Source organism: Microcaecilia unicolor, chromosome 9 (assembly GCF_901765095.1).
Source record: "Microcaecilia unicolor chromosome 9, aMicUni1.1, whole genome shotgun sequence".
NCBI lineage: Eukaryota > Metazoa > Chordata > Amphibia > Gymnophiona > Siphonopidae > Microcaecilia > Microcaecilia unicolor.
This window is the reverse complement of record NC_044039.1, coordinates 12,767,345-12,793,826: the sequence shown is the minus strand read 5'-3', so window position 1 is coordinate 12,793,826 and position 26,482 is coordinate 12,767,345.

The following is a 26,482-nucleotide window of genomic DNA, read 5'->3' as shown; positions in this document are numbered from 1 at the left end:
CCATATAAGTCTGCCCAGCACTATCCCCGTCTCCCAACCACCAACCCCGCCTCCCAACCACCAGCTCTGGCACAGATCCTATAAGTCTGCCCAGCACTATCCCCGCCTCCCAACTACCAGTCCCGCCTCCCACCACCAGCTCTGGCACAGACCGTATAAGTCTGCCCAGCACTATCCCTGGCATATAGGCCTCAAAGCAGGCTATTGAAAATTGTCTCTATAAAAGCAAAACACTAACATTTTCTAATTCAATTTGCTTGTCCTCTTGCTTGCTGGTAACAGTTACCCATCCCTGTTGCTCCAGCTCTAGTTTGAAGTGTCTCACGGTTTCTTCGACGAGCAGCTCGGCCAGCTCTGGATTACTAAACAAGAAAAGAGGCCAGTGCCAGTTTGAAAAGTAAATTTTGTGATTTTTTTTTTTTCACCTGGCAAGTGCCCTAGAGAAAGATCGAATGTGTCTGTTTGAGGGAGATTATAATTTAAGGACAGCGCGGGGAGACAAGGCAAAGGGCTCAGTCAGCTGCAGCATTTCTCTACTTGCTTTCAAGGAGGAGGCAGCGATAAGCACCAGCTGTGACAGTCGCCCAGCTGCTCTCACGCTGGCGTTTCTCAGCAAAAATTTGAAAATGTGAAAAATAAACCCTGTACCAATTTCAGCTCTATAATTACACCATCCTGATTTCTCTGAAGAAAAGAATTACTTTCCATTTCTATTCAGGAGCAGAGCATTCCTGAACTGGTTTTTAGCCGTAATAAGGTTTTGGCTCTGGAAGTTTCACTGTGAATGTTAGTCAGCTTAAATTGAATACATCACTGGGAAAGTCATTCTTAGAGTAGTGGGCTAGAATGTTGCTTAACAAACAAAAATCCACTATCTGCCCCCTTACGACCTTCAGATGCCCTGGTGTATCTTGGTCAGATTAAAGCCCAGAGAGTGGAGAAGAAGAGAAGATGTGAATCACTTGTTTATACTCTCCAAAAATGCAAGGACTAGGGGGCACACAATGAAGCTACTAAGTAGTAAATTGAAAACAAATTGGAGAAAATATTTCTTCACTCAACATGTAATTAAACTCTGGAATTTATTGCCAGAGAATGTAGTAAAAGCAGTTAGTTTAACAGGGTTTAAAAAAGGTTTGGACATGTTCCCAAAAGAAAGTCCGTAAACCCATTATTAAAGATGAACTTGGGAAAATCCACTGCTTATTCCTGGGATAAAATCTGTTTTCCTCTTTCGGGCTCTTCTTGCCAGGTACTTGTGACCTGGATTGGCCACTTTTAGAAACAGGATACTGGACTTTCAGTCTGCCCCAGTATAGCAATGCTTATGTACTTAGAAGTAGTGTGGAGAATGTGCTTACATTATATCCTTTGATTTTCACCAAGTGTTAGGTCCAATCAGTCTTCCAAGCTGATTATGCCGTGACCAGTGGCCATTAAGTTTCAGACTTTAAGGTCCACAGATAAGTCAGGTTCTCAGGTTATTCATGATATTATCTGCACGCAGCAATTCAAGTTTATTGTTAACTTACATATTTTGGTCATGTTGAAAATAAGATGTGTTAGTAGCAGTACTTATGGGACCTCCTGTTGAGTAGGCTCTTGATTTCAAAGGCATCGGATGAACCAAAGATGGCCAACATCTGGAAATGACTGGGGATGCCAAATACAATGCAAATATCCCTGTTATTCTAGAACAACACACGTTAATTTCAGGAATGCCCACATTCCGCCCATGACCCTGACATTTCCACGCCCTCTTTTTCCAAATCATGCCAGTTTGCTTATTTCCGATCTGACGAAGAAGGGCAACCTTCGAAAGCTAATCAAGAAATGTATTAAGTTATGTCCAATAAAAAAGGTATCATCTTATTTGCTTTTCCATGTTTTATTTTGTTTGATTTCTATAGATTCTACATGGAATGTTGCTATTCCACTAGCAACATTCCATGTAGAAGTCGGCCCTTGTAGATCACCAATGTGGCCGCGCAGGCTTCTGCTTCTGTGAGTCTGACGTCCTGCACATACGTGCAGGATGTCAGACTCACAGAAGCAGAAGCCTGCGCAGCCTTCTACATGGAATGTTGCTAGTGGAATAGCAACATTCCATGTAGAATCTCCAATAGTAGCAACATTCCATGTAGAATCTCCAATAGTATCTATTTTACTGTCATAGAAATGCTTGAATGTTTTCACTTACATACACTGTCAGCTAGCACATTTGCTTATTTCCGATCTGAGGAAGAAGGGCAACCTTCGAAAGCTAATCAAGAAATGTATTAAGTTATGTCCAATAAAAAAGGTATCATCTTATTTTCTTTTCCATGTTTTATTTTGTTTGATTTCTATTGATAACCACATGTTAAGTTCAATTTAATTAAATTAATACCGATAATTCTTTGTTACAAAGCCAATTAATGGTATCAATTAGCTTGTTATTTAATTACATTTTAAATATACAACAAATTGCAGTAATCCAAGTGGGCCAAAACCAACATTTGAACCAACAGGGCAAAATGATGCTCATGGAAGTAAGAAAGATTTTATTAGACATAATTGTCTTAATCGAAAAATAGTTTTCTTCCATAAGTTAGCAACTTGTGGTTCAAAAATGAGAAATGAATCCAAGGCAACACTAAGAACCTTTGAGCTGTCATTAACACGTAATATTACCCTGGAACGATATAATTTCAGAAAGGATTAGAATAGAAGGATTCTGAAACCAAAGAACTTTGGTCTTACTAGCATTTGAGTAAATTAGTATTTGCCCAACCGTGACTTTTATCCATACAACAAGAAATTGTATCAAAAGCATCCTCTAATGTAGCACATACTGGAACCAGCATTAATATACCATCCGTATACGAAAATAGTCTCTCACCGTCAACCAGCAGAATCATTCCCAGAAAACTCATAACCGAATTGAACAGATGACAGTAATAGAAAAAAAAAAACAGAGCAATTAGAATCCTAAAAAGTAAAGAATGGGAAAAGTAACGTCCACAGCACAGCAGCTACAACCCTGAAAACAAAACTATGGCATGGAGGAGTGGCCTAGTGGTTAGAACACCGGTCTTGACATCCAGATGTGCCCAGTTCAAATCCCACTGCTACTCCTTGTGATCTTGGGCAAGTCACTTAACCCTCCATTGCCTCAGGTACAAAATTAGATTGTGAGCCCTCCTGGGACAGAGAAATATCCAGTGTACCTGAATATAATTCACCTTGAGCTACTACTGAAAAAGGTGTGAGCAAAATCTAAATAAATAAATAAAGATTCCATTCAGAATCTCAAAGAATAGCAACATTCCATGTAGAACCCCAAAGAATATCAGGATTCTGGAATCCTAAAGAGATGACAAGATTCCATGCAGAATCTCAAACAGTAGCAACATTCCATATAGAACCCTAAAGAATAACAAGCGGAGGAGTGGCCTAATGGTTAGAGCACCGGTCTTGCAATCCAGAGGTGGCCAGTTCAAATCCCACTGCTGCTCCTTGTGATCTTGGACAAGTCACTTAACCCTCCATTGCCTCAGGTACAAACTTAGATTGTGAGCCCTTCCAGGACAGAGAAATACCCAGTATACCTAAATATAACTCACCTTGAGCTACTACTGAAAAAGGTGTGAGCAAAATCCAAATAAATAATGGAGGAAGCAACCTACTCAACTTATCACACAGGAATGTCACAAAAACATGAATAGTAAAGACAGCTGTGGGCCTGTCCTGGGGTTGAGATATTGGGGGAGGGAGGTTCCATATTTGTTTCCTCCTCAAGAAGCTTTTGGAAATCACTGCTCCTGCTGGACATTTTTTCACAAAAAGGGTGGTGGATGCATGGAATGCCCTCCCGCAGGAGGTGGTGGTGATGAAAACAGTAATGGAATTCAGACATGTGTGGGATAAACACAAAGGAATCCTGTTTAGAAGGAATGGATCAACGGAATCTTAACGGAGATTGGGTGGCGACGCTGGTAATTGGGAAGCAAAATCAGTGCTGGGCAGACTTCTACGGTCCATAAGTACATAAGTATTGCCATGCCGGGAAAGACCAAAGGTCCATCAAGCCCAGCTCCTGTTTCCAACAGTGGCCAATCCAGATCACAAATACCTGGCAAGATCCCAAAAAATGACAAAACATTTTATACTGCTTATCCTAGAAATAGTGGATTTTTCCCAAGTCCATTTAATAATGGACTATGGACTTTTCCTTTAGGAAGCCGGCGAAACCTTTTTTAAACTCCGCTAAGCTAACCACCTTTACCACATTCTCTGGCAATGAATTCCAGAGGTTAATTACACGTTGAGTGAACAAATATTTTCTCTGATTCGTTTTAAATTTACTACATTGTAGATTCATCGCATGCCCCCTAGTCCTAGTATTTTTGGAAAGCGTGAACAGACGCTTCACATCTACTCCACTCATTATTTTATAGACCTCTATCATATCTCCTCTCAGTCATCTTTTCTCCAAGCTGAAGAGCCCTAGTCGCTTTAGCCTTTCCTCATAGGGAAGTCGTCCCATCCCCTTTATCATTTTCATTGCCCTTCTCTGCACCTTTTCTAATTCCACTATATCTTTGTTGCTGTGCCCTGAGAATGGCAAGGACAAATCAAACTCAGGTATACCTATACATACTATGTAAAATGAGTTTATCTTGTTGGACAGACAGGATGGACCGTACAGGTCTTTATCTGCCATCATTTACTATGTTACTAAGTTACGTGGAGCGCCATCAATGTGCAAGTCCTATTTTCTCAAGAGGCTCTACAAATTGTGGAAATTCTCCACATCCCGACCTGGGGATGTCCAACTTCCCCTCTCCACACCTGTTAGGAAACATTACTATATTCTGATTTCGATATGCGTGAGTGTGGTGGACAAGGCGGGGATAAAGGTTTTTCTATTAATGTTATGGTTTATTATACTGCATTCTATATCATTAATTTTGCATCATTTTCAGTTAGGCATGCAATCAAGCCAAAGAAATGAAGTGAAATAGATATCAGCATTCAATGAGTTATAGAACATTTTGATGGCTACTTCATCTAAGCTTCTCTCAGCCTAATGACGATTTATCAATAATGTATTTGCCCAAAATTCTTGAATGCTGTGATCGACATGAAGAAATGGCTATTTGCATGGTAATTAAATTATATTTCAACAAATTTAATTTTGCTATTTGCTGCAGGGCCCCATCCCTAACAAACGCAAGAGCGATAAATTGTGGAGACAGTACTGAAAATTGTTCTTTTCTAATGTTCCTTATCAGTGTCCTCAGCTGAATCCGCTCCCTAGCAACTAGCGAGAAAGTCAGTCTGCCCCTTCAATACCATCCCTCCACAGCAAAAGAAAGTGCAGGCAAAGAGAAAAAAGCTCTACCAGAAACTCCTAACCTGTCCTGACGATCCTTCGCCCGTCGGGTTTTCAAGGTATCTAAAATGATCACGCCTGGGAGGAATTCATATGCACTGGGTTGCCAGTTTATGAATTTTAGTTATTTATAGATCAGATTAATATCCAAACAAACAACAAAACAAGAAAACGAGCCTTCCACAAAATCAGAAAGCCAGTCAAAAAAAAAGGGGTGTGGAAGGTTCCAAACAAAAAAACCCAGGAGGACCTGGAGTCCAATAGATAAAAAAACAGGTCAATTTATTTATCAAATCCAAACAGCGTGTAACGATCCAAATCTTTTTCAGGCTTTTTACCCACTGTGGCAAAAGGGGCCTCAGCGTGTGGCAAAGCTTAGTAAAAGGGGTCCTTAGTGCGGCACACAGGCAGAGATAAAATCAGCAGAGACACAACTTTGCCCCTCCGTTAGCCGATCACTTCACAGCCTTGTGCCTTTCTCTTTACAAAATCACCCCCTTTGGGGGGGAAAAATAAACTGTGAGAGAAAGCAAACAGTATAGAAGGGGGGAAAAGAGAAAAGGCTGGAGGAGACATTTCTGGGGGGGGGGGAGCACTCACCGCCACTCATTGAGGTGGCGGTAAGGGCTCCTGCGTTAACCCTGTGGTAACCAGGCAGCACTGGAAATGATGGCCCGGCAGTACTTCCTGTATAGCGAGCGGTAAGACCACGTTGGGCTTACTGCCACTTAGTAAAAGGAGCCCTTAATGTGCAGGAACTGAAAAGCCTCCATGTTAACTGTTGGGGGTGCACCCAAAATCTCCCCCATACAGTTAACATAGAAAAAATACACTTACCACGCATTAATAGCATTTCAGATAATGTGGATAACCGAGAGGGTAAACAGCATACACAGAAAGTATACAAACAAAAAAAAGCAACACTGGGCCTTCAAAGGCAAATTTTACAATTTGCGTTTGCAGAAGATACGTCTAATACAGGAGTCTTTCTATCAACATTGCGGCTGTCTTTTCTGACAGGCACGCCAGACAATAAAGATTTTTTTTCTACGAAATTTCGGAGGCATTGGATACACATACCATTTACAATATTCACAATCAATCTCTGACCCTTGAGGCAGACATTTTGTAACGCCGAAACACGGCCCGTGTCGGGTCATTCATCAATAAAATACTCCTGTTGCCTCATTCTTGAAGGTCCAGTGTTTGCATTTTTTGTTTGGACACACTGAATGTCACCTTGCCAGTGGCGTTAAGTGTTCCATATGATCTGCTGCACTTACAATTAACATTTACAATTTACAATTAACCATGTGCCTCTTGTGTTTTAACACTGCCATTAAGCTTCCCATTGTCTCCTCCCAATGTCTCAATGTTCATGTCCCATTGTGATATTCCTAATGATAATTTGATTATCTCGCATACCTTGTACAATATAACCCATAACCAAGTTGTAACAAATGTATTTTCATTATTCTTATCTTATTGTAAGCCACATTGAGCCCGCAAAGAGGTGGGAAAATGTGGGATACAAATGCAAACAATAAATAAAATAAATAAAACATGTAGTACCGTACCATACATGACTGGATTCAGTAACTGGCGCTCAAAATTTGACACCAAAATAAATTGGTGCTGGATGGTATTCTAAAACGTGTGTTCCAGGATCAGTGCCCTTTATAGAATAGGGCGCTGATCCTGGAACGCCTGTTATTGAATAGCGTGTGGCACTGAGGTCTGCGCTCGAAGTTGCTCCAACTAAACCAGGCGTAAATCCCAGTGCGCAAGTTGGACGCGGATCTGCCCTATTCAATAACGCTGCACGCATGTTCCAGGTCCGTTTGGATCCCAGTGTATAAAAAGCAAGAAAAAACACTTATACAGACAAAGGTACAGACATTTATTAGGGGATTAAATATACATCACCAAGCTTTTTCAACATCATCTCAGCTATCCGTCAGCTGGGATAGCCCCGTTTTTTAGTGAAACCTGAGAGAAAGCTTGGGAACTGCATCACGCTCTTTCAGCAGACGGCTTCAGCTGGGGAAGGGTCTATCCCTTGTTTTTTTAAGGTCCACAACAAACAGAGGATTTCATAGTCAGGCGCCTTTGACTCCTCCCTTGTCTGTTCCCTCTGCACAGTTTCCAACTGTCCTTAACCACCAACTTAGCAAACAAGGAGTACCGTCTCTTTTCACAGGCTGTTTCAGTTCTATGTGGAGGCTGTTCAGGCCTGCATCACACATCATGCATAAGAGAGGTCAGCTAAATGGTAGACTCCACACTGCAGGCCCACCCACTTTGGGCTCAGGCCCACCCAGTAGCAGCACACCTATGATGTGGCTGGCAGGGATCCCTAAGCCTCACCAGCCAAAAGCTCCCAACAACTGTCCCTCCTGCAAACCTTGTAAATAGCAGATCTTCGCCTGCAGCGAGCAGCGACTGATACATACTATTCGTGCCAGCCCCACAGCCTTCTCTCTGATGTATTCCCACCTATGCGGAAACAGGAAGTTGCATCAGCGGGAAGGCTGTGGGGCCAACATGAGCAGTGTGTATTAGTTGCTGCATGTGAGGGAGGGAGGGAGGATGTTTGAGAGACCAAATGGCATGCAGGCAAGAGAGGGAGAGACCAAATCACTTGTGGGACAGGGCAAAGTTATTCTGCCCACCCATCTTGGGTCCAGGCCCACCCAAAATTGGGTGACTGGCTACACCCCTGCCACACTGAGCCCTATTTCAGACCCAGCACAGCGCATTTTTAAAGGGACACCGCTGATCCGCCCATACCCTTCCTATGGCCATACCTCCTTTGCAGATCCAGGCAGAAACACTTAGATACAATTCTATAAATGGACACGTAAGTGTGTTTTCATGCAGATCTGGTGTTTCTGCTCCATTTTGCACCTTGCATCCGTTAGAACGTTTTCAACACTGAAACTTCGGTGCCAGGCGTAGCATCTAACATTCAGCGCCATATATAACATTCCCCATAAGTGTAAGGTGCAGCCCCAGCCCATTTCATGGTTGTCATTTAACACGCAAGTGAGCACATGCTACGTGTCAAGTCATTGCATTAACCATCAGTCTACTTACTTTGCCTACTTACTTTGGGGGAGGCAAAGGGTAAGGAAGTCATATTGGCAATGGAGGGAGGGAGACGAATTCAGCATTAGCCCCTGCCACATTTGAGGGTGGCTCAACCTCCCCATGCCCACCCCAAATTGCGTTAATTCCCACGTTCACCCCCAGATTCTAAAAAGTTGAGAACCCAACTTTACATGCTGCATGCAAAGTTATGTGTACAATTTATGGAATAAGGCAAATTGTATGGGAAACGTAATTTAATAATTGACTGTTAATTGGAGTTAACAGCCAATTGTAGGCTTCAATTGGCGCTAATTGGAACCAATTAGTAGTTGTGCACCTAACTGCCTTTAATCACTATTCTAGAAGTTGGGTGTAATAATTCTATCATGGTCGACTTCTAGGGGGTGTGGATGTAGGAGGGGCTTGGGTGGGTCAGGGGCGTGCCTAGGGGGTTTGCGTTCATGTAATAGAATACTTGGAGTTATCTGCCAGCATTTACACCAGCCTTTGACATGGCGTAAGTGCTCACACCCGCAGTTAGGCATGAAACTGCGGACTGACACTAGCATTCTATAATGGAATTCTACGCGGAACTGCCTTCGTAGAATGTGCTTTGCACTTAGCACGCATCATCCCGGCACCTAAATTTTGCTGCTCTTTATTTACTCCTGCCAGAATTCTGCGCAACGTAGAGCAGAATTTGCGCATAATTTGTCAGTTGTGCAGAATCTACTTTTTTCATACAGAAATCTTTACTGCGGTCCCCGTTTCCACAGTGCAGTACAGTACAGTACCGCGGGAACAGGGACCGCAGTAAAGGCCGGCTGGCCACCTCATCCCCCAAGCCTTGGTGGGCCTTCCCTGGGTCTACTTTAACACGTCCTGGTGGTCTAGTGGCCTCTTCAGGGGTAGGAAAGAACCTCTCTCTTTCCTGCCCACTTCCACCACTCTTGCCAGTATCACTGCTTCTTCAAAATGGCCGCTGAGACTTCAAGCGGCAAATTCGTGAGGCTGCGCAAATAAATATGGATGGTATCTGTACAGGGAGGGGGGCTGTAAGGTGGGTGGGTGCAGGGAGAGGGGCTAAGAACAAAGGTGGATGGCTGTGGGTGCAAAAATATCTTTTAAAGAAACTTGCAGAATTTCACATTTTTTGGCATAAAAGGCTCTAAATGTTTTCTCAAATAGTTTTTGCTAGGGACGATGATTTAACAGTGTCCAGAGAATGATATATGTGCCGATGAGTTTTTATAGCAGCCAGTGGTTTGAGCTGAACTTACCAAATGCCTTGTGAAACGATATCAGCTACAGTCGATGAAACGGCATTGCTTTTAACTATCTGACTCCAAGTTAAGCAATCCTGACTAAGATGAAATTCACAAGCTGTTTAAACAAAGGAACTCTTTAACTAGATCACTAATTTGTCTTAGCTTCTGTAGAATGCTGGGCTGTGTTATTAAACAGTTTGACATAGTATCTAATATACATCTCAGACAGCAAACATTACTCCACTTGACTAATCCTCTTGAAATAAAGTCAGTTCTTTCATCTGGTTTTCAAAAAAAAATGATGAATGTATGTTTACGTACAGAAAATAGATAGATATAGATTTGCTCACAGACTTTTTGATTTACTGAAGAAGGTCATTTGTAATTTAATATATTTGGCAATAAACTTTGTTGGAACACCGAAGCAAGCCATAAGTCTCAGAGAGAAAACTAGCGCATTGCATATGTTAGAAGCAAGTTCGGTGTTCTTCCTCATTTGCACAAGATAGGAGTCACGGACCGAGAAAGGGATCTAGGCGGCGTCGTTGATGATACGTTGAAACTCGGTGTGCTGCTGCGGCTAAGAAAGCAAATAGAATGTTGGGTATTATTAGGAAAGGAATGGAAAAACAAAAATGAGGATGTTATAATGCCTTTGTATCGCTCCATGGTACAACCGCACCTCGAATATTGTGTTCAATTCTGGTCGCTGCATCTCAAAAAACATATAGTGGAATTAGAAAAGGTGCAGAGAAGGGCGACGAAAATGATAAAGGGGATAGGACAACTTCCCTATGAGGAAAGGCTGAAGCGACTAGGGCTCTTCAGCTTGGAGAAAAGGCGGCTGAGGGGCGATACGATAGAGGTCTATAAAATAATGAGTGGAGTTGAACGGGTAGATGTGAAGCGTCTGTTTACGCTCTCCAAAAATACTAGGACTAGGGGGCATGCGATGAATCTACAATTTAGTAAATTTAAAACAAATCGGAGAAAATTTTTCTTCACTCAACGTGTAATTAAACTCTAGAATTTGTTGCCACAGAATGTGGTAAAGGTGGTTAGCTTAGCGGAGTTTAAAAAGGTTTGGACGGCTTCCTAAAGGAAAAGTCCATAGACCGTTATTAAATGGACTTGGGGAAAATCCACTATTTCTGGGATAAGCACTATAAAATGTTTTGTACTTTTTTTGGATCTTGCCAGGTATTTGTGACCTGGATTGGCCACTGTTAGAGGCAGGATGCTGGGCTTGATGGACCTTTGGTCTTTCCCAGTATGGCAATACTTATGTATGCATGATTTTGGTTTGGTTTGGAGGTTTTCTTTCATCCCAGCCTCTGTGTTTAGAATAACCAAGCTAGATAATCCACCAGGACACTTTTCAGCTCCTTATTTGAATACAGATTCCAAATTTGAGCACTCAATTTTCCAGATTTGAGCTTCAGTAGATAATTCTTCACCAACAGGGCTTTTTAAGGACCCTTCTTACTGAGCTGGTGGTCTCCCCAACAGGCACACACACATTCTTCTCAGTCTGAAATAAAAGTCACAATAACCACCATAAAGATCTGCTGTTTGATAGCAAGCCCCATCCCTATGGCTTCAAAACATGCTCCTTTCCAATGCCCACTACTCCTCTGCCTCCCCCCCCCCCCCCCCCCCCCAATCTTAACACAAAATCCTTGTTGGTCTAAGAGAGATGGTGGTACCCTCAAGCCTTGCCAAAGCCATGTTCTTAAACTGAAGCTGGATGACCCCCCCTCCCCCTCCACACACACGTGTGAAGGGCAAAGGAACATCCGGGGTCTGTCATCACCCTTTTGAAAAATGGCACCAGTGTGGCAGGAAAAAAGGACGAATACCTATTGTTTTCATTAGACCTCCAGAGAGTTTTTCCCAGGGGGTTGGGAGGGAGGTCATTTTAGCATATCTTGAGGTTCTTTAAAAATATGGCAGCCCTGGGATGGAGTGTCATCATCATGCATTGCTGTGGCCAGAAACATGCGTATCTTCCAGACATGGCGACACATGCAAATTTATGGCAGGATTTATTGAACTCCTGTATATGGGTAACAGGCAATTTTAGCACAAATTAGTATGTAGGATCTTGACATATAGTAACATAGTAGATGACGACAGAAAAAGACCTGCACGCTCCATCCAGTCTGCCCAACAAGATAACTCATATGTGCTAATTTTGTGTATACCCTACTTTGATTTGTACCTGTGCTCTTCAGGGCACAGACCGTATAAGTCTGTCCAGCACTATCCCCGCCTCCCAACCACCAGCCCCGCCTCCCAACCACCGGCTCTGGCACAGTGCGACAAGGCGGTGGCCGTAGCTAGAAGATTGCTAGGCTGTATAGAGAGAGGAGTGACCAGCAGAAGAAAGGAGGTTTTAATGCCCCTGTATAAGACATTGGTGAGGCCCCACCTGGAGTATTGTGTTCAGTTTTGGAGGCCGTATCTTGCGAAGGATGTTAAAAAAATGGAAGCGGTACAAAGAAAAGCTACGAGGATGGTATGGGATTTACGTTCCAAGACGTATGAGGAGAGACTTGCTGACCTGAACATGTATACCCTGGAGGAAAGGAGGAACAGGGGTGATATGATACAGACGTTCAAATATTTGAAAGGTATTAATCCGCAAACGAATCTTTTCCGGAGATGGGAAGGCGGTAGAACGAGAGGACATGAAATGAGATTGAAGGGGGGCAGACTCAGGAAAGGTGTCAGGAAGTATTTTTTCACGGAGATGGTGGTGAAAGCTTGGAATGCCCTCCCACGGGAGGTGGTGGAGATGAAAACGGTAACGGAGTTCAAACATGCATGGGATATGCATAGAGGAATCCTGTGCAGAAGGAATGGATCCTCAGAAGCTTAGCTGAAATTGGGTGGCGGAGCAGGTGGGGGGAAGAGGGGGTGGTGGTTGGGAAGCAAGGATAGGGGAGGGCAGACTTATACAGTCTGTACCAGAGCCGGTGATGGGAGGCGGGACTGGTGGTTGGGAGGCGGGAAATACTGCTGGGCAGACTTATATGGTCTGTGCCCTGAAAAGGACAGGTACAAATTCAATTCAAGGTAAGGTATACACATATGAGTTTGTCTTGGGCAGACTGGATGGACCATGCAGGTCTTTTTCTGCCGTCATCTACTATGTATGTTACTATGTATAAGTCTGCCCAGCACTATCCTCACCTCCCAACCATCAGCCCTGCCTCCCAACCACTGGCTCTGGCACAGACCGTATAAGTCTGCCCAGCACTATCCCCGCCTCCCAACCACCAGCCCCGCCTCCCACCGGCTCTGGCACAGACATAATAGAGGGTGAAGCAACTTGCCCCAGTTCAGACAGCATCAGTGGAAGACGTAGGGTTAAAAGCTTGTCATCTTGGGTTCTCAGCCTGCTGCTTAACCACTAGGCTACTCTCTCTCTCTCCTCCCCCCCCCCCCCCTTCTCTCTTCTTGCCAAATTCAGTAACATCTTTTAACACAGAGAGAACAAATGAATTTCTACAGAGCCTCCAATTAATATCGCACAATCAACCGTTGGTAAAATGGATTTAATATTGCTTCCAGCTTCCATCCTTAACAAAATGCCAGCGTGCAATTATGTTTTGCTTCTATGCTAATTTTAATTTCTTGCTCTTCAACACCTTCTCTAATGGCCATTAGAATTGTATTACTGAGAGTCTAAATGGAAAGTTTTCATGACCTGAAGAGCTTTTCCTTATTGAGAGAATGTGAAAATCTTCTTATTAAAAGCATAGTCCCAGGGTTTCACATCCTCGGTGCTGGCTGAAGTGGTTGTGGCACTCCCCTATCCCCCCCCCCTTTGCTCTGGCGCCTCCATCCCCGCTTTGGTACCTCCCCGCTCTGCACTACCCCTCCCCCCTTGCTGGCATTGATACCCTCCCCCTCCCTACCACTGGCATGAGTTCTAAGTTGTACAATACCAAGAGTACGTTGTTTTGCGTTCAATGCTGCGCTCAGTCACCTGCAATGCCCAACAAATTAAGGCAAAACCAGGAAGTACTTGTTCTCACATTTAAACCCGCAGTGGTGCCACCCCATTGTGCCCCGCCCCAACCCCCTGTTGGCATCGGTAGCCTCCCCCTCTCCATCACAACCACCACCTGCATTAGCTCTTCTTGTACGGAGGCAAGAGCTCTCCTCCCCGCTCGGTCTCCTGCACCACCCAAAAATTAAATGTAAAAGCAGGGAGTTCCTGTTTTCAAATATTTAAATCTGCAGTGGTACCAGTGGCCTTGCGAAGAAGAGATCATAGTGTCCAGAGCAAAACACTCTCCTGCCAATGCGAAGGCTGAGCCTGTGAGGCAGACTTTTATTTATTTATTTATTTATTGCATTTGTACCCCACATTTTCCCACCTATTTGCAGGCTCAATGTGGCTTACATAGTACCGTCAAAGGCGTTTGCCCAGTCGGTGGATAACAAATACAAAGTTGTATAGTGATCGTATGAGGTATAAATGGAGGGTCGGAATGGATGAAGATTGCGTGTTGTCCTGTTCGATCATAGTCATGCTGTGTTGGTAGGTGGAGAGGGTTACGTGGGGTCGTTGGGGTAGGCCTTTTTGAAGAGGTTGGTTTTTAGTGATTTCCTGAAGTTCAAGTGGTCGTGGATTGTTTTCACAGCTTTTGGGAACCCATTCCATAGTTGTGCGCTTATGTAGGAGAAGCCGGCTGCGTAAGTTGTTTTGTATTTCAGTCCTCTGCAATTTGGGTAGTGTAGGTTTAGGTAGGATCTTGACAATCTGACTTTGTTTCTTATTGGTAAGTCTATGAGGTCTGTCATGTATTCTGGGACTATGCCGTATATGATTTTGTGGACTAAGGTGCAGATTTTGAAGATGATCCGTTCTTTCATTGGGAGCCAATGCAACTTTTCTCGGAGGGGTTTGGCACTTTTGAAGCCGCTGGCAACCTGGGCCAGTACCTCCCTGACTCAAGCCTTGCAAGTGTTGATTTGCCGAGCTGACTCCTGAGGCAGGCGTTGCTTTATGCTGAAACACAGCCCGTGTCGGGTCATTAATAAAACACGCTTGTACCATTCTTAAAAGCCCTTTGTGCTTCAAGTAGTGCATGATAAATCACCATGGATGAGAGCAGGTACACATACCACTTCCTCAAGAAGATATAGTGAGTGCACAGACCATCCCCACTACAACAAGTGGCCAATCTCCAAGCAACATCACCCCCTACTCGCCCAGTTAGACATGCAGGCCCCGACACTGAAAATTGTCAGTACCCACATAATTCCATGCTCCTCCCAGTCTTTCCCCATATTCTGCCCCTTGACCACCCTGGCAATACCCAGACAGTGCTATGGCAGTCAAAGGGGATATTTAGTGGCATTTCTCCATTACATGATACTGTAGTTTGGAATGTTGCTACTCTGAGATTCTGCATGGAATCTTGTCACTGTTTAGGATTCCAGAATCTTGCTATTCTTTGGGGTTCTACATGGAATGTTGCCACGATTTGGGTTCTACCAGGCACTTGTGACCTGGCTTGGCCACCGTTTGGAAAACAGGGTACTGACCCAGTACGGCTAATTCTTATGTTCTTATATTCTTATCTCAAGAGGAGGAGTGTGATTACCATAGAACGGCAGGTCCTGACTCACTGCACAATTAATTTGCATTAAGTAGGAGAATGAGTGGGAGATTTTTTAATAGGGTATTTCCCTGGTTCCTTTCTTTTAAAAAAAACCTAGTTAAGTAGAACTCCGATTAATTAACTTTGCTCTAGTAAATTCAAGATGACTAGTCATCCTTCCTCTCAGTTCACTGATTTCCCAAGAAGTGGGCCACCGGTTGGTGCTGCTCAACAAGGAAATAGCTGAGTATAGCCTTAGAATTCAGCAAAGATGAGTTATAGAATGAGAAATACTGGAGTCAATTTAAAAAACTGTTCAGTGCGTCACTTAGGCTGCCTAAATTTTAGGGGGCTGATATTCATACTAATTCTTCAAGAGTTAAGCAGGTAAACCATGAGGTTTAAAATGTTGAGCCTGCAAACCAGGCTTGAAAACTGTGTGTCATATCACTCCTAATTCGCTTGATAGGAGCCAGAAAAGCAATCACCACCAGGAGGTGATTTAAAAGCTAGTACAAGATAGAGTCAAAACCAGGACGGTAAGGACTGTTTAATAAAAACTCAAGGGGTGATACTTCAAAGCACTGCAGGTCAGCCTTGCATGCACATCACCTAAGCATCTGTTTTAAAGATTATCCAAGCCAATAAATATATGAAAGCTGATATATAGCCAGATCCATGTATCTTGGAGAGGCAAGGACTAAATGTATCTATTCAGCCACTATATAAGATAAAATGTATCTGTATATCTTACATAAGTACATAAGTATTGCCATACTGGGAAAGACCAAAGGTCCATCAAGCCCAGCATCCTGTTTCCAACAGTGGCCAATCCAGATCACAAATACCTGGCAAGATCCCAAAAAAGTACAAAACATTTTATACTGCTTATCCCAGAAATAGTGGCTTTTCCCCAAGTCCATTTAATAGCGGTCTATGGACTTTTCCTTTAGGAAGCCGTCCAAACCTTTTTTAAACTCCGCTAAGCTAACCACCTTTACCACATTCTCTGGCAACGACTTCCAGAGTTTAATTACACGTTGAGTGAAGAAACTTTTCTCCGTACAGGTCTTTATCTGCCGTCACTTACTATGTTACTATGTATATATGGCGTCTTTAAAATCATCACTGAAATCAGTGCCCATTAAGCGTATTCTATAATCGGCACCTAGATTTAAGCACTAATTATAGAATACACTTAGTTTTTATTTATTTGTTACATTTGTATCCCACATTTTCCCATCTTCAGTGCCTAAATTTGCGCGCATCCATTTACACCAACTAAAACATGGCGTAAATCCCGGTGCGTAGATTTAGGCGCATTGGGCCATATTCTATAACCATGAAATGCCTGTTTCCCTGCCCATAACCACATCCCTTTTTGCCTACATGCGTTAGATGTTTGGCGCATATCATTACAGAATACACTTAGCGAGTTGTATGCCTAAATTCTAATCAGTGCAAATTAGTGATCGTTATTGCTTGTAGCCTACGGTTAGCAGCGCTCAGTAGCTTGTTAAGCCAATTAAATTATGTGCGGTGTTATAGAATCCACACTGATTTGGGCACCTAAATCTAAGCGCACTCTATAGAATCCGGGGGAATGTGGACAGACAGATTTTGAGGAAGGGGTAAAACTACAAAAATGATAGGAAAGAAACATGAAGAGACACAAGGAAGGGGAACCATGGCTGGGAGCAGCTTCCAAGCCAGGCTGAATGTTACCCCTCAAAAGTTCATCTTGGAAATAAAGGAGGGCACCTATAGCAGGATGGAAAATAGAAAAACTAACTATATACGGGGTCCTTTTACTAAGGTGCGCTGACAAATGGCTTGCGGTAGTGTAGGTGCGGGTTTTGGGCGCGCGCCGATCCATTTTTCAGCGCGCCTGTAAAAAAAGCCTTTTTAAAAAATTTTGCCGATAATAGACGCGTGACAAAATCAAAATTGCTGCGTGTCCATTTTGGGTCTGTGACCTTACCGCCACATTAACCAGGTGGTAATGACCTACGCGTGCCAAAAATGAAATTACTGCAAGCGCCACGCAGTAACCGGGCGGCAACTCCATTTTGGTGTGCATCGGGCACGCGTTAGACACTTACGCAGTTCAGTAAAAGAGCACCTAAATTTCTCTGGATATCCTGTGGCACTTCCATTAACTTTAGAACAACCTCCGCGGGGACCAGGTTCGGCACTGTCTGACAAACTCAAACGGTGCCCCAATTATGCCGCAATCACCGCCTCCTTAGCTGTAGCTACATTTTGTCCAGCCAACAATTTTAACCAGGACAAGATTTTTAAATGTAAAGATCTGTCTGAGTATCTCCCAAATTTACCCAGACAAATCTTTTCAATATCGGTGTTGCTGTATTTAAATTCACACATCTTTTAATAAATAGAACGCTGCACAATAAAATGAGCAGACAGTGTACTTTTAAGTGTTAGAACAATAATTATAAACTGTGTTCTGAAAATAAAACAGCACAATGCAGGGTTTTAAAGGAATCCTACTGGGATAGTAAGGAAATGATTTTCATAACAGAAGAGTGAGTCACATAGAACCACATATACATCACTTATCAGATTCTCCTGTTGTGATTTTTCCTCAGGTATGTTTAATTTCCTGGAGAGAGATTTTCTTTTTTAATTTTGCCTGATATAAAAGGCACTTTGCAGACTGACTCACAGCATATCAATCTTTCTTCTGTATGAAATGTGGCTGAAATAAGTCTGACAAACATTACAGTAGATTTAAAGGCGCTCGGGGGGGGTCTTTTACAAAGGCGCGCTAGCGTTTATAGAGCACGCTAAGCGCTAGAAACGCCCATAGGAGCCTGCACTAAAAATGCTAGCGTACCTTTATAAAAGGACCCCTTAACCAGCTCCGAACAGACTGCCTGTGGCCCCTTAAAAATGAAGACCGTGGCATTTTTATTTGTTTTTATTTTCAACGCTTAGGGCCAGATTCAGTAAATAGCGCTCAAATTTAGGTGCGGGAAAAAAATCCACGCTAAGCGCTATTCTAGAAAGGGCCTCCAGGCCGAGCAGCCTTTAAAGAATCATGCACGGAGCGGATTCCTGCACCCAAGGACTTACGCCAGCTGAAACCCGGTGTAAATCCTCGCAGGCAAGTTGGACACTTAACCCCAGTAACATTACACCTACATATTTGGAATGCCACTGCCCCACCCATTCCTCTCCCATGGCCACACCCACTTATGGGTTAACGTGAGACACTTTGGGCACACAGCATTATAGAATGGTATACAGATAGATGCATGCATACATCCAAATTAATGCCAATTAAGTGTCAGTTAACTCCAATTAACATCAATAATTTATTGTTAGTGCTCAATTGTCTAATTAGTTTGTGTGCATATCTGAGCTCCATGCCCTATATAGAATTTGGGGGGGGGGGGGGGGGTTATAGTCCGCCTAGGGCCCTGTTCACTAAGCCACACTAGAGGCGCTAACCTTGTAGACATCCATAAAATTCCTACACAGTTAGAACACGCTAAAAATGCTATCGCACCTTAGTGAACAGGGCCCCTACATCCTAGCATGGGGATGATCAGAAGCAAAAGCTGGCACAAGAGGCTGTTAGCACCATACTAGCACCGGCGTTTGCTAACACCCCATGATCAGAGCCCTCGAGCGTGTGAAACAACGCGCTCGAGGGCTCTGAACGCAACTAGTATGCAAATGCATGCTAAACAGGGCTAAACATATTCATCCCCAATGATCTGCAGCCAGTGCACCATTGATTAGGAGTATTATCCAATCACATTACAGCTTGATTTTGATTGGTGGCTGAAATGACAGCGTCTTTCATAAATAGCAAACGCCATTTTTAGTTCTAAAGATTGCATTGACCGAAATGCTATGAAGCCTAAAGGTAAAGGAATTTTTTATATTCCCAGGGAAAGACGGAAAGAATGTTTCTTGGGGGGGGGGGGGGCAGAATAAATTAAAAACTATGGAGTTAACCTGAATTTATTTTCTTTTCAAGGTTTGGTAAAAAAAAGAAAAAAAGCTGTTAAGTTCCCGAAGAAACAGGTTACGAAAATGTAGTGTTGTTTTGAGCTATCAGCAAGTAAAAAGTTAAGTTGCCTTCCTAGAAATTTTATAAAGTTTATAAGAAAATAGATTTGATAAAGATTGAAAAAAAATGTTTAAATATATTACGAAAAAGCATGGAGGTTTTTCTGACTAATAACGACGCAGCTCAGCAGTAGGACAAGAATCCTGCTGTTGCATTTAGAGCCGATAAGCCAGACAGCTTCTGAAGTCCTTTTCCTCCAAAGCTAAAGAGAATGATGGTGAGATTTGAATCAGTTTTGTAAAGGGTATGTTTTGTTCACTTTTGGATAGATATAGTAATTAACAAGAATTAAGCCATTTTGATTTGAGATAAATACTGGGTCTTCCATGTTATGCTTCCAGAAGAGGGTTGGGAACTGCTGGCTTATGGCAAAAGGCCCCGATTTGGAGAGTCTTTTGCAAAGCCATGCTAACATATCTAGCTTGCGGTAGAACGCAGAGATGCCCATAGGAATATACTACTACTACTTATCATTTCTATAGCGCTAGTAGACATACGCAGCAGCGCTGTACAATTGACCATGAAGAGACAGTCCATACTTGAAAGAGTTATAATCTAATCAAGACAGACAAACAAGATAAATAAGAGATAAGGACAAAGAGTCTCAAAATTCTGTGCAGAATCTCAAAGAGTAGCAAGATTCCGGAATTCCAAAGAGTAGCAAGATTCCGTGCAGAATCCCAAAGAGTAGCAACATTCTGGAATCCCAAAGACTACTACTACTTATCATTTCTATAACGCTACTAGACGTACACAGCACTGTACACTGAACATGTAACAGACTGTCCCTGCTCGACAGAGCTTACAATCTAATCAGGACAGACAAACAGGACAAATAAGGGATAAGGGAATTACCATTTCCTGAGGAACCCCCTCTCCCAGGATTACAGTTACCTATCTCTACCCCTGTCCGTATTGTGCGCATCTGGCAGCACCATAGAAATGGTCTGTAGGAGTAGCAGTTACTGTACCCAGTGCTGGCAGCTCCCAGGGCCAGATTAACCACTGGACCAGGTGAGGCTCTGGCCCAGGGTGCTGCTGGCAACTGATGTAAGCTTTACAGGATCGCAGAGGAGTGAGAGAGGCGAGGGAGAAGTGCCGGCCATCTCCCTCCCAGGGGCTGTGATTGCGGGCACTATAGAAATGATCAGTAGGGGAAACAGTTACTATACCCAACACTGACAGCTTCCATCTCCCTTCCCCATGGGGCTGCGAGTGCTGTGCACATCTGGGTCATTTTGGATGACGGCAGTGCCAGAGGGAAATGAGCACTGCTCTTGCTTTGGAATTTTTGGAGGTGGCTGGGGAGAGCAGTTCACTAGACCACCCAGGGATATTGGGTCTTGTGACTGATATGTATTTGTTCATACCGTAATTGGCAAACGCCTTTACAGTACTTTGTAAGCCACATTGAGCCTGCAAATAGGTGGGAAAATTTGGGATACAAATGTAACAAATAAATTAAGGTGAGAAAGATAAAACATACATGAGTAATGTACAAGTGAATAGGGGTTAGGAATTAAAAAGCAGCATCAAAAAGGTGGGCTTTTAGCCTAGATTTGAAGACGGCCAAAGATGGAGCTTGACGTACTGGCTCAGGAAGTCTATTCCCGGCATATGGCGCAGCAAGATAAAAGGAACGGAGTCTGGAGTTGGCGGTGGAGGAGAAGGGTACAGAAGAAAGCGTTTACCACCAGCTGAATTCTACTGTGAGCTAAAAACGCTACCGAAACTTAGTAAAAGACCCCCTTAGAAAAAAAAAAAAACCAGTGTGCATCGGGACGGGTCTAGCTTTTGGTAATGCCGACATCGGTCCAGTTTTGTAAATACTGAAATGTAGACTGTTAGGTTGGCAGATAAGCTAAATAAAATGCAAAGCAATTCACTAGAGGAAGAAAGTCAATTTCAAGAATAATTTAGTGATAGCTGTAATCTTTTAGTAGCAAGTTTCCGTCTTTAGTTTTGATAGTGATTAATGCATAAAGGATTTTAAAGAGCAGGAAGCAATTTACTTAGTACCGTGGAGAGTCCGAGAAAAGGCTGTTTTAGAGTCTTAGGCAAAAGTAAGTGGGCTGGATTTACACAGCTCTACAGACACATTTCTACCTTGTCCCACGTAGGAAACGCAATGAAGACCGAGTTTTCTGTCAGCAAGCGGGAGCTGGGCCAGTGACCTTCCCTCCCGGGAAAGTATGGACTGCAACAGAGGTGCTCATTTTCTGGTGCACTTAATAACTTTTACCACCAGCAAACATGGGCGTAGACTGGGGGGGCGAGGGGGGGCAGTGCCCCCCCAAACGACGAGCGACTTACCCGACGTCGCTTCGGCGAACTGGCGGGCGGGGCACCACTGAGTAAAAGCAAGAAGCAGGCACGCTCGTCTCTGTCCGCTTCCCTCCCTCTCAGCGTCCCGCCCGAAAGGAAATGACCTCAGAGGAAGGCGGGACACAGACTCAGAGAGGGCAGGGAAGCGGACAGAGATGAGCGTGCCTGCTTGCGGCTTTTACAACCTCCGCTCGCTCGCTCGCCGACCCGCCTGTTCGCCGCTGGGAAATGCTGGTTCCTCGCTCCTGTCTAGTCCACTGGAAATAATCAGCCGGTTCCCTAGGTTCACTCAGTTCTCAACTTCACTGTTGGCTCTACAGCTGCTACTAATTAGAGATATATGGAAGTGAAATGCATATCACAGGGGGGGTTAAGGGATACTAAAAAAAGGTCGACGTTATTGCTATTTTTACCTATAGGGGGCTCCACTGGCTCAACATCTCTAGGGTTGGCATCACCTCAAAAGGAGCTTCAATATCCTCTGATCTAATCCAAGTACATTGCCTGTGGTTCTCGCCAGTTATCAATAGGAAAAAAGCCCCCGTTATTTAAACTATTTATCGTATCTGGAATGCAACTAAAGATACACAGTGCTGAATGCAAAAGGCGGATCAGTTTCTCTTCAAAGGATAAGTCCGCTGTTCCTTTTATTAAGTAGGTCCCTTTATTTACATTTTTCCAACTCTTTATGTCAAAGTGTGGGTCTTTGTTATTATTTTGAATAACATATATACACTCCCCCTCCAATATTCAGCACTGTTTAACCAACCAGGTCAGCTGCTGACCGGTTAAATAGCGCTTAACCGGCTATCTGCCAATATTCAGTGAGGGATAACTGGCTATCCCTTGATGAATATCCCTGGTTAGGAGTTAGCAGATAGATGTATTTATTCATTTCCCCACCTATTTGCAGGCTCAATGTGGCTTACACTATGTTGCAAAAGGTATAACCATAAACAGAGTAAGAGGTGTGGTCTAATTTAACATATTACTGTGTAAGAAATTAGGTAGATAGGTCAGTAGAATTATTTACATAACACAAAATAAAACAGGCAAGATATAATGACCAATAGTGATAGTGTGATTCACATAATCAAATTAGAAGGGATCAGTATTAGTTGGTTTAATATATAGAATGGAATCAAGTCATTAAGGAGGGTTTTTATTGTAAGTCTCTTCGAACAGGTGCGTCTTCAATAACTTCCGGAAGGTTGTCAAGTCATGCGTTGTTTTTATAGCACTCGGTAGATGATTATATCGCCCGATATAACTGGCAATCTGCCTATTTTTAAAGCCAGTTTATCAGCCATATTTAGCCGCATGAGACGGTCTTTGGCCAGTTTAAAGATAACCGGCTAAGTCTGAATATCGGCGTAGCTGGTTATCTTTAAACTGCCCAAAAATAAACCAGATATTCAATGCCGGTCACCGGAATGACCCGGCATTGAATTTCTGGGCTCAGTGCCAACTTAGGGAGTTAGCCAGTCTAACTGCCGCTTAAACCCTGAATATTGGCCCCTAAGTTCATTAAGGAGTGAATTTTAGAAACCATAGGTACTTTACCTGTATAACAAGTGAATTTAGAAGGTGTTATTTACATGTGCACAGAGATTTAAAGGGGGCTTGTACTGGGCAATATTTATGAGTGGCTCTCCTCTTTTCGTTCAGGTCATTCTTTTTCAGTGGCTATGTCAGGAACCTCTCCTCAGTTTTCTTTATCATGTGGCATCCCTCGGGGTTCTATCCTGTCACCTCTTTTATTCAATATCTTCCTTAGTCCCCTTCCAGCGTTAGTTCAATCTTTGGGTATATCTATGTATTTTTACGCCAATGATATCTTTCTTGTTTTCTACACTAGTCCTCTGTCCATTGACCTCTCCCCTCTATAAGTCTACCTCAATGAGGTAGCAACTTGGCTGAGGGATAACCATTTACTTCTGAACCCGAACAAGACCACTTCTTGTTGGATTACCGGTTGCACTTCAGTACCTTCTATTTCTCTAATCTTCTTCAGGTGCTTTGGTCACTCCAGTAGACTCATTCCGATATCTTGAGGTCATTTGAGACTCTCATTTAATACTTGCCCATCAGATCTCATCAGTCCTCTATTCAGGGTTTTGTAGCTTGCATCAACTTTCTTCCATTCATCATCATTTGGATGTGGAGTTTCTGTATTTACCATACTTTTGTCTCCACCTGGCTAGATTACTATAATATCGCATATGCAGGGTTCCATTATTCTAGTCTAAAACGGTTGCAATCCTTGCAAAACACGGCTGCTCACTTTTTGTGCACAGCAGGGCAATGGGACTCTGTCACTCCACTATTCTTGATATCATACTGGCTTCCCATTCAGGCCCGCATTCAGTTTAAGATTCTATCTCTAACGGTCAAGGCCTTACACGATGGTATTCCAGATTACATATCTTGTTTTACAATTCCTTATTCCCCTTCATGACTGTTGTGATCTCTCGATGATCATAGACAGGTTCATCCTTGTCCATCTCAAGCTCGTTGGGAATCTACGAGATCCTCTGCCTTTTCCTTCCTGTCCCCTTGACTTTGGAATAATTTACCTCTAGACTTGCAAGTCGATCAATCCTCTCAGTCCTTTAAGAAAAAAACTCATGACCCATATTTTCACTGTGACTTTTAATATGTTTTAGTTCTGGTGAACTTTTCGGCAACAACAGTTAGTTACAGTTTTTATTTGTTAATTTTAGTCACCTCTGCTTTCCTCTGTAACTTTCTAAAATTAGTTTTGGGTGTCTGTTTCCTAGTGTACCTGGGATCTGTCCTGTCACTCAGTGACGTTCTGTTTTCCTTCCTTTTTACATATTTGTGAAATTTTGTTAAGCGCTTAGATATGGGATTTCCCAGGATTTGGCAATTCATCAAATCATTAATAAACAAACATATGCTGTATCAGAAAGCACTACACATATACAGTGGCCCTTTTACACCTGCTTCGAGTCACGCATACCCAGTGGTGTACCAAGGGGGGTGGGGGTGGGGGCGGTCCGCCCCGGGTGTACGCCGCTGGGGGAGTGCCGTGCGCCTGTCGGCTCTTCGTTTTCATACTCCCTTTGCCCCGGAACAGGTAACTTCCTGTTCCGGGGCAGAGGGAGCATGAAAACGAAGAGCCGGCAGGCGCGAGGCACCCCCTCCCAGCGGCGTGCACCTGGGGGGGGGACTCTTTTGCCGGAGGATCAGGGGGTTTCTTTCGCCGGGGGGGGGGGGGTGGCGTCGTGCTGTTCTGGGGGGGCGCTGCACCCGGGGGGCGGGGCGCATCGGCGATCCGCCCTGGGTGTCAGCCCCCCTAGGAACGCCACTGCGCATACCCTTCCGATGTCTTCTCATTTGACCCTGAAGTTTAGAGGAGTGCTTAAGGGGGAGAACTGTGCTCACCTATGTGTCATGCAAACCACGTCCCTTTGCAAAATGTTTTTAGTTTCATCGGATGGCTGTCTAATCTGCTCCTCGCCGATGTGTTATTTTACAAAATCCATCAATGCACGAGCAATCGGTATCTATAAATGACCCTCAAAAATTGGCACCAGAAAATATTGAGGCTAAGCACTATTCTGTAGAGGGAACTCTGGGATGAGTCCCCAGTGCTTAGAGCCGATTCCGCTGCCCAAATTTGAGCACCAGTATTTACACCCTCTGAAGCCTGGTGTAATGCCAGGGCCCAACTCATAAATTTGCCAGGTGTCCCAAACATCCAAACCTTTATCACAAATTTCCTAGAACTGCAATGATATCAATAGTTTTTTTTTAAGTTTTTTATGGGGATCCTCAGATCTAACTGCATCTCACACCATACGAACAGTCATGTTCTTTCTTCACCTCTCATCCAAGTCGAGGCGAACTGGCAGTGAAGGCAGCAGGGCTCACTGAGGCAAGCATGCAGGCAGGTTCGTCTCCTCTTACGTTGCTTCCCTCTCAGTGCGTCCCGCCCTCGAAGGTATTGCAAACCTTGCCTGTCGCTTTATTAATTGTAAGCCACATTGAACTCGAGTATGTTGGGGATAATGTCAAAATAAATAAATTAAAATTAAAATAAATGTGCATGTGATTTCTTTTGAGCATCGATCGCTGTTTCAAAACTGGTAATTTCAACTGCTGATATAGACAGATGTAAGGGGTCTTTTACTCAGGTATGCTAGCGATTTTAGTTCATGCTAAAAATCAGCTTGAGCTAAATGCTTAAGATACCTATTGTTTTCCTATGGGCATCTCAGCGTTTAGCATAAGCTGATTTTTAGCATGAGCTACCCTAGCATACCTTAGTAAAAGACCTCCTCAGTATTTAACAGCAACTTTTGAGCTTCGGGGGCTCAGTTGCTTGTAGTCAGCTGCGGTTATGAGGACATTTACAAGCAAAATAACACCCTCCATCCCTTCCCTCTGCCTCCCCTCTTCCTTGTTGTCTATTTTTTTTTTCCTTTTATGTACCATTGTAACTTTTGCTTTTTTCCCCTAGTTTCAGTATTTAACCCTTTCCTCACTTTTCTGCCTGCCAGTTGTTCCACCTGTCCTTTCCTACCAAGAACTGCTACGAAATAACAGCAGGGGTGGAAGGATAGAAATTGTGAGCATACGTGGAACGGCGGAAAAACTGTAGTATGGAAACTGGAAAAGCAGGGAATTTTTGGAATGTTCCAAAGTGAACTCAAAATCAGAAACCATCTGGGATTCA